Source organism: Cetorhinus maximus, chromosome 1, assembly GCF_964194155.1.
Source record: "Cetorhinus maximus chromosome 1, sCetMax3.hap1.1, whole genome shotgun sequence".
In the NCBI taxonomy this organism is placed as follows: Eukaryota; Metazoa; Chordata; class Chondrichthyes; order Lamniformes; family Cetorhinidae; genus Cetorhinus; species Cetorhinus maximus.
Genome location: NC_135879.1, coordinates 78,194,731 through 78,204,609, shown reverse-complemented (window position 1 = coordinate 78,204,609; position 9,879 = coordinate 78,194,731).

The following is a 9,879-nucleotide window of genomic DNA, read 5'->3' as shown; positions in this document are numbered from 1 at the left end:
CCATGTTCTATTCAGAAAGCCAGGTGGTGCAAGATAGAACTGGGGCCAGTCTTTGCAAACTTTTACAAGCATTTATTTACAGAGTTACACAAAGTACAAACATGCATATCCTAACTCAACACTTTTAGCCTGTTCCTTAATGTAGGGGCACAACTGAGTCCACCATCAAGAGGTGAAAAATGAGTTGAGAGGACAATGTTTGTGGTGAGTTACTGTGAAGGATAAGTGTGATATTGCTGGTCAGATGGACATGTGAGGTGGTGCCAAGACAGAGAGGAATGGGTGTATGTGGAAGGTGTGAGGAGTGATATGCAGGAGAAGGTTTGGGAAAGCAGAGTGAGGGTAACTGGAGTTACTCAGATATCAGCTTACACCTTTCCTGCCATAATTTGGCCACTCCCAGCACTGTATCCAGAGGTGTAATTATCCACCTCCTTGGTCACTTCCATCATGTCTGCTTGTTTTCAAAGGCAGGCTTTTTGTTTATTCGTTCATGGGATGTGGGCATCTCTGGCTAGGCCAGCATTTATTGCCCTTGTTTAGGGGGCATTTAAGAGTCAACCACATTGCTGTGGGCCTGGAGTCACAGGTAGGCCAGACAAAGACAGCAGATTCTTTCCTTAGAGGACATTAGTGAACCAGATGAGTTTTTATGACAATCGACAAACATTAGACTTTTAAATACCACTCTGCCATTGCCTCACCTCCAATCCTCCCCTTCTTCTTCCTCCCATCCCCTGTGGGCTCTTAGAGAGACACATTGCTGAAGCATGGTGCTGCTTTGTTACATTGTACCTCTACTCCTGTGGTTTCTGGCTCTGTCCAAACACCTTGGCCATGCTTCAACTCCGATCCTCGCACGGTCCCTAAAATAGTTCAGCTGAAATAACCTGCCGCAGGCCATCACCATCACACCTGCTTGCTCTAATTGGTCAGATGACAATGCAGTAGCTGCATTAAAAAGCCACTGACAACAGCGCTGCTGAAATCTCCGGGCTCGGGCACACTGTCGCCTCGCATCTCTCTCCACAGATGCTTCTGAATATTTCCAGCTTTTTCTGCATTTATTTTCATTCATAGTTGTTTTGTTTGGGTAGATTATTGTTTTCATTTTAGGGGATTTTGGGAACTGCAACTTTGATTGTTGGAATCAAAATTCAGGATATGAAATCTCTATGTGTTCCCTCTCTCAGTGTTTTAGAGGAGGAATATGAGGGGGGTTGAGAGATAAGTCTTCTTACACCAGAGGCATTTGCCCATGCTCATCCTTATCCGCCTGAAGACTCAGCTGCCTGTTCACCTGAATCTAAAATATTTCACAGCATAATCAGAAAGTTCTCTGTTGACCCTATCAAATCTTCCCATCAACCAACACCACCAAACAAAAAACTAGCCATTTACCTAGGTTTCTGCCACATCTGCCTACAAAATAACAGTCACTACACGTCGAAAGTATTTTATTGGCTATGAAGTACCTGATATAACCTAATCATACACTCTGGGCGGAATCGTCCCAGATTTGCACTAAGTGCGGTAGCGGAAGCAGGAAAAGCGACGTTTTATCTGCCAGTTGCAATGGTGGCTTCTCACACCGTATCATCACAACCCCGCCTCATTAATTATGCATTCCCAGGAAACATGCCATTTCGATGGCAGGCAGGCTCTCATTCACCCGCCTCGCCATCACCTCATCGCTTCATCACATCGGGCACCATGTTTAAAGTGCAGGCCCGCACACACCTCCCAGTGCTTCCAGACAAGGACTGCTGCACGGAAGATGAGGCCCTGAAAAGCAGGAAGACTGCAGCCCCCAGGATTAATGAAATGTCCCTCCAGCACCTTTTGGGTGTCATGGAGGCCCGCCATGATGTCCTATGCCCCCACTCTGGATGCAGGAGGGGCAGCAACATCACCAATCCAGCAGCAGTGGTGGTCAGCACCAAAGCCCTACAAAAGAGGACAGCCACCCAGTCCTGAAAAAGGATGAATGATCTCCTCCATTCCACCAGGGTAAGTCATTATTCTCATCACTCTCAACTCACACACTCACAAACCCATCAGACATCCACAGGGCCCTCACTCGCTGCCAGTTCAAGAGACATCACTATTCACTCTCTCACACTCACCTTCATTGTCCTCATCCCATCCATGGGACCATTCACCACCCACACATGGCAGGCAAGCTTATCATCCGGCCTGGCAGGTGTCCTGCTTACAATCTCTCCATCTCTATTCATGCAGGACAAGCTGGCACAGAACAAGAGGGAGAGATCGGAGACCGGTGGACGAATGCCTGAAATCAAGGTCCTCACAGATTCTGAAAACAGAGTCATCCAGCTGGCCAGCGAGGATCTGGACCATTCCTGTGCTGACAGTGAGGTTCGGCAGTGCTCTACCAAGTGAGGATCCAGCAACATCCATCAGACAACTATGTGAGTGATGTGACCTGTTTCACAGACCATTGCCATGCACTATCTATCTCCCCTTGCTTTCACAGGCACATCTGGGAAGCAGCTGACAGAGTCCACAACACAGGGCCTACAATCAAGCCCCGAGGAAACCTCTGAAGAGAAATATCAAGGCGCCTTCATTGAAGACACGTCACAGCGCTCACCCACACCCTCCACCAGCACAGAGACATACATCTCGGTGGGACCTAGCTTTACAGTAGCCTCGTGATCACAATGTGGTGAGCACATTGCACTGTCTAATCCTCAGCAGGCGGCAGCAGGGACTTCCCAGGTCTCCGACACTTGGAGGACTGCTGGAGTCCCAGTCAGATGGTGTGCCTCTGGACTTGGTTATACCTCAGTTGCTGGAGCGGCAAAGGCAAGCTCGTGAACATGAGGAAGGGATGTCCGCTGCACTCCTCAGATTGCAAGGCAAAATGGAAGGGTTTGTCTGCCTTCAGGCTGAGGTGATAGCGCCAGCATGCCAACGCACCAAGAGCAACACTGGTAGGATGGCGGCCGCCATGGAGACCTTGGTCCAGGACATCGCTCCTGCACTGCTGTGCGGGCTGAACTCCATAACTGATGCCACAGTTGGCCTCCAACAGGGTATAGGCAAGAGGGGGGCGAAGCAGCTCGATCACACTCCAGCAACCCCTTCTCCTAAAGGAGGCAGCCAGGGAGAGGAGGATCAGAAGGTGTGTCCCCCTGGTCCATTCGTCCACGTGGCTCCAGGAGTGTCCAGCCCATCCGTATCCCCTCTTCCTGTGATTCCAGCAGCTCCAGCTTCACAACTCAAGGAGGATGCCACTGCCACACAGCAGGACCCTGAAAGCAGGCCAGGGCAGTCTAGGTCTCGGCCCTCCAGAGAACACCAGTCAAGGTCACCATAGACAGGGCGTAGCAGTCAGCAGGCTGCCTCCACCTCCGCTGTGGATGTCCAGGGAGCACCAAGACGTAGTGGCGGGGTTAGGAAGGTCAAAAAGATGTAGTTGCACTGCCTGGGCATGGCTGTTAATCACATGTACATACTGTTCATTATTGTAAATAAACTCCCAAGGATGTCTCCTTGCCTATGACTCCTTGTTATGATGAGCAGTGTTCGTGTAACTCAGATGTGAAACTTTGGTTCCTGCACAAGTTAAAGGCAGGTGTCCCAGTCCAGGACCTCTTCCCTGTGCAGTTGCAACCTTCATACCAAAGTGATGGTCCGGCCTCACACTCCCCGGACACATTACTGATGCCTGCACCTCCGCGGTGCTTGTCATTGCTGCCAGAATGTCATGTGCAAGCACCACAGAGTTCCGTCATTCTCTCTGTATCCTTGTAGCACCTTTAGGATAGGGCTGACCGCTGTCCAATCTCTTCAGCATCTGTGACCAGTGACGTTGTGCTCCTGAAGGGGTCAGGTGTAGAAGGCTGGCAAAATATTAGGTACGTTTAAAGTTTCATGGTCTATGATATGACCATGGTCACAGAACACGAGCAAGCTGCCCTCAGCCAGACAGGAGTCAGACATTCACAGAGGCTATGAGAAGATCTGTGGAGTGTTCTCACTGCATGTTATCATCATCCTCCTGGAATTGAGTGACTATTAGGATCTGCGCTGCGTATCCATGACAGGAGCCTTCTCACAGAGGGTAAGTGTGTTGCCATAAGCCAGACTGGAGTCAAACGTCCACAGATGCAATGTGAAGATCTATGGTGTCTCCTCACTGCATGTCGTCATCATCCTCCACAAATCTAGGAGCTATGAGGGCCTCCCAAGCACGCCTGCCTTGTCCGGCCAGTGTGATGGCCTCATTGCCATCATCATCGCCTCCAAGGACCTCCTCACCCTCATCGCCGTCAATATCCTCCTCATCGAAGGTGACCTCCCGCTCCTCCATCTCCTCCTCAGCCAGCTCTTCTCCCTGTTGCAGTACTGGATTGTAAAGGGCACAGCAGGCAACAATGACACCCTCTATGGACTATATTTTGTGGACTATATTGCAGGGCTCAACCAGATCGATCCAGGCACTGGAACCTCATTTTCAGCACCAAGGTGCGAGTTGTAGCATGAACCTTGTTATACCTTCATTCTGCTGCAGTCTGAGGCTACTGCATGGGTGTCATCAGCTACAGCCTCTGCAGATAGCCCTTGTCCCCAAGAAGCCATGCCTGCAGCCTTTGTGGACCCTGGAAGACATCAGGGATCTGAGACCTACTGAGAATGTATGAGTCATGGACACTTCCTGGGAAACGTGCACAGACCTGCATTTGTGGTGGTCAGCTGAACACCAGCTGAACATTCAGTGAGTGGAAGCCCTTGCTGTTGACATACTTGACCAGTTGTTGCCATGAAGTTCCAAGAGCCACGTGAGTGCAGTCGATGACACCCTGCACCTGTGGGAAACCTGACATCTGGGCAAATCCCAGTGCTCTTGCGTACTAGTTTTCCTGGTCCCGAGCAAAATGCACAAAGTTATGTGCCCTTGCGAAGATGGCATCCGTGACCTCATGAATGCATTTGTGGGTGGAGGTTGCTTGTGGAGGTGTGAAAGGAGCCATTAACGTAAAAATTGAGCGCCGCAGTCACTTCCACGGCCGTTGGCAGTGGATGCCCTCCATGTCCCCGTGGCGCCAAACCCATCAGCAGCTGGCAGATGTGACCGACCAGTTCTCTGGACATGAGCAGTCTTGAGTTACACTGGTTCTCGGTTATCTGCAGGAATGAAAGGTGGTGTCCGTAGACCATGGGTCTCGCTAGGCACCGAGCAGCAATGGCTCGCTGTGGGTCTTCAGTGGCATGTGTGGCAGTCCCAGCCACCCATTCTTCCTGAGGGTGCTGCTCCTCCTTCTGAGCAGCCAGGTGCCCCTGTCGCTCTCTTCTCGTCATCTCCACTCTCTGTACATCACAAGGAGGCACACAGCTAGTTCACCATGCTCCTTGCTCCTGATGTTCTCCTCCTGTAGGATGAAAGAGAGAGACGCGTGGGTTAGCATGGGTGTACTAAGAACCTCTCTTGGTTAAGTCTGAAGGCCCCTTAACGCATGCCGGAGAGTGCTGGCCACCACTTGGATGGTCAGAGTTTAGTGCACTGCATGGCTGCCCGAATCCCCACCCACCTCCGCCCCACTCCACCTGACCGATTGACGGCAGCTTCACCCACCTGACTATTGCTGTGCTCTCAGCTCAGGTGCAGGCATTCTCCTAACCCGCACTGCAAGGCTGCACTGTTAGCTTGAAACATGGGTGAGACTGGTCCAAACCGGGATGATGACATTGCAATGAGCTGTGAGCGCCTCCACCAGTGACTGCTCCACGGCCAGCTTTAGCAAGGAGATTGTACAATGTGCCCAGTCATCAACTGTTCTGCAGTCCACTAAATTGCTCATTAGTTTGCAGTCTGTGCCTGAGGGTTGAAAAGCTCTGGAGCATTTGGTGGCACTTTCACGCCTCTGGGTGGCTTGAGTGGGCAGATAAGCTAGAGACCCAACTCCAATCATATCAATGTGGCTGTGCCTGAACTATCCCAGCTGCAGAGGAATGGTCACTTTATACAAGGTTTCCCTAATGTGTGGCTACTTCCCTCTCCCCACCTACACATGCCTGTGCACTACTAGCAACAGTAGAACAGCCCTTGCACACCCACCACCACCTCCACCATCCCCCCCACCCCAAACTCACCTCAACTACCGGGGCAGCCCTTGCCTCCCCCCAACTTGCCTGAACCTTGAAGTCCAGCAGGTGATTCTCACAAGTGCTGTGCAATGTTATTGTACACTCATCTTTGAGTTCCCCTCAAAGCGCAGCCGGTCAAGTGCATACCATCTGCTTTTGTGAAACACGTCAGCGTGGAATTTTCCGTGCCCACTGGTGTCAGGCGTGTTCAGTGGCACGAGCAGACAATGTGGCGAGAAGGCCAAAAATTAGTTTTACGATGTCGTGAAACTAGTTTGCTTGTTTCCGCTCAGCCGCCGTCAGGAACCTCATTGCAATACATTGACATGTCAGTATAAGCCCAGCCCACTGGTCTCAACCACCCCACTCCACTGGATCACCCACCCACGTCGGCAGGAAAACACATCTTGACAAGTGTGAAGTGCAGAAGTCGGGACTTACCGCCAGGGCCTTGCTTACATTGCGGCTATCCGAGGAGCAAAAGATGCTGGAGCCCGATAGCAACGGGATCCTGGAATGCTGGGTGGATTCTCATGGACATGGCTTTGCTGCGAAGTAGCCACGGAAGTGGTAAAGTCACCGTTGATGCTCACGATGGATGACAGTCGAATGGGCGGGAGAGCATCGACTGGGAGAGGAGGAGGTGTCAAAGTGTTGGGGGTGAGGCTGGGAGGGTGGAAATGAAAGTTTTGGAGGGGTGAGGTTGGAAAGGGGTAATGAAGGTGTTAGGGGGGTGAGGTTAGCAGTAGGGAGGGAGGAAGGAGTGCGGAGAGAGAAGGAAGTAAGGGCGGAGGAAGGAGTTATGCTGGAGGAAGAAGTAAGGGTGCCTGAGGGAGTCAGGAAGGGGGAGGGACTAAGGCGGGGGTGTACTCCGGTGGAGAATGGGAGGACTAAGTGGGCGGGAAAGGGCTCTGGGGGGGAAGGGCTCCGAAAGGGGTAGTGTTTCTGGGGGGAAGGGGTCTGGAGGGGGAAGGGGTCCAGAGGGGGAAAGGGGTCTGGGGGGGGGAGTCTGGACGAGGTAAGGGGTTCCCGGGGGGGGAAGGGTTCCGGCGGGGGGAAGCAGTTTGGTTGGGGAGGGGTCCGGAGGGTGTGATGTCCAGTTGAACTTGCAAAGGAGGGGTCTGATGAGTCCATGACTGCCTCCTGGGGAGTGAACTGAGGCTGGGTGTGGTAGGAGAGAATGGTGAGAATAACTGAGGACAGAGTGAGGCGCTTGGGTAGGAAGGTGAGGGTTCGATGGTATCAGTAGAAGAGACGGCGAGGGTGATTGAGGGGACTCGGAGGCAGACACGGACCCTGGGGGTGGGGAGGAGGAGGTCGGGGAGGTTAATATGGATGAGAGTGGGGTTTATGGGAAGGAAGGGAACGTGCACATTCTCCTGGACACCCCCAAAGTAAAAGGGTTGTAGCTGGTAGGTCACGGAGAAGAGGTGGAAGATGATGCTGGGCTTGGGGGGCGTGGGGGGTGGTCAACTGTGATGGGGGAAAAGGAAATGGGTGACTGGGGGAGGGGAAAGGACAGGGGAGCAAAAGTAAAACCAAATCAGCACCATGCTCTCCAAATCAAAGGTGAAAGGAGATTCGTGGTGTGTGAGGTCAGGTGCTGCATGTGAGTGTGATCAGTGGGTGGGTGGAGATGCAGGTCAGCTCAGATGGACACTGAAAGCGAACCCCAGTAGGCAGCATTGAAAATGCTCAGAACAGTGAGATGATTGTGATATGCATGGGAGAGTGCCTGCACAAGGCTCCAAAAGGCCCTGCCACACACAGACTTCTACCTCCAGAGTGACTTGTGGGCCAGCAGCTCCCTCTGCGATGTCAGAGGATGAGGTTGAAGGGCTCACAGGCAAAGGGGACTCGGAGGGAGAAGTCAGCCTCTGAGGTTCCTGCGTGGGTGACCCAGGGGTGGCCAGCTGCTGCTCCTCCTCCCTTTGGGTGCCTGGGGGGCCCAGCCTGACTCCTGAGGGGAAGCAGCACCTGGAGGGACATCGAGGTGCCCCATTTCCCTCATGCGTTGCCACAGCAGGAACTCACCTATAGCCCGTGCTATGGAGTGCAGGTCAGCACACAGCTCTGTGTTCTGCTGGACCAGGGTATCCATAGCATCCATCATCGTCCCCATGGAGATCTCTGGATACGCATATGTGGGCACTACTTCATCAGAGAGCAGGCGGACGCACCACTCTGACTTGCGTGCCACTCTGCTGAATGCTTCCAATAGCTCTGTGTGATGTTCCCATGCCTTCTGCTGACTCTCCAGGATGAGTTGGAAGGCCGAATCCAGAGGTTCATTATCTGACTCGAACCTCACAGGTGCCTCTTCCCCGGCAGTTCTCCGAGCATCGGGAGCTTGGCTGAACCTGCCTCCTCCTGCTGCACCATGTGTCTGTGCGGTGACCACCAGATTGTGAACCTGAGCCTGCTCTAGATCTAGGTCCTACTGAGGTGTGTGTCTCTGCGCTGGTGGAGGGTGTGGGTAAGCACCTGGGATGAGTCTTCCAGGCTGCTATTTCCAGCTCTTCAATGGAGGAGGTGTCCTCTTGGCTGGAGGTGAGGATGTGGATGGAGCTGAGCGACAGTCTGACTAAGGGTGTTGGTCCCTTAGCTGAGCTCCCTGTGAACTGAAATAGAGATAATTAGTGCATGGCAGCAGAGTCAAAAGCAGGAGAAAGACCACTCACATTTACATTCAGAGAGGGGTGATGTGGTGCAGGATCCTCACGAGGGTGTTCACCGCCGACCTCACCGTCACCACAGGCACGGTCCATGTCCTTACCAGTCAATACAATGGCACACCCCTCAAAGTGAGTGAGGGGTCTAATGTGGGCCATTCAACCCCTGGCCTGGGACCTCTCCCTGCTGATGTGAACCAGCTTCTCCTGTATGGAAACAGATGGAGAGAGTGTGAGCAGGACACATGGCGCTGCATGGAATGTTTGTGTGGTGAGTGGAGCCATGGACAGGATGAGGATGCGAACTTGAGAGGATATGAGTCTGATGGAGATGTGAGGGTGTGTGTGAGAGTTAGTGGTGTTGCCCCTTGAGGTGTAAGATCCCTGTGGATGTGTGATGGGTTTGTGAGTGTGTGAGTTGAGAGTGATGAAAAGTATGAGTTACCCTGGTGGAACGGATGACACCATTCACTCTGTACTGGCAATGGGCCGCTGTCCTCTTTTGCAGGGTATTGGCGCTGACCACGGCTGCCACCGCCTCCCACTCTGGATTGGTGATACTGCTGTCCCTCCTGCGGCCAGACCGGGTATAGAGAACATCATGGCGGGCCCCCACTGCATCCAAAAGGCGCTCAAGGGACGCATCACTAAACCTGGGGACTGCAGTCTGCCTTTCAGAGCCATGTCTTCCGTGCAGCAGTCCTGGGCTGGAAGCACTGAGAGGTGTGCGCGTGGCTAGACTTTAAACATGACGCCTGGTGAAATGAAGCAGCGAGGTGATGGCGTGGCGGACGAATGACAGTCTTCCCACCATGGAAATGGCATGTTTCCCATAATGCATAAATAATGCGACGGGTTTGGGGTGATACAGCGTGAAAAGCCACCATTGCGGCCAGCGGGTAAAACATCGTTTTACCTGCCCACTACCATTTAGTGCAAATCTGGGATGATTCTGCCCGTTGGCGTGCAATCACGCCAATGTGCTCGGACGATCCAGCAATGGGGAGATGATTCCTCCCGGCTGACGGGCAGACAAGACGATTACAAACTGGTTTCATGACGTTGGGAAACTGATTTTTGGTCTTCTCGCTAT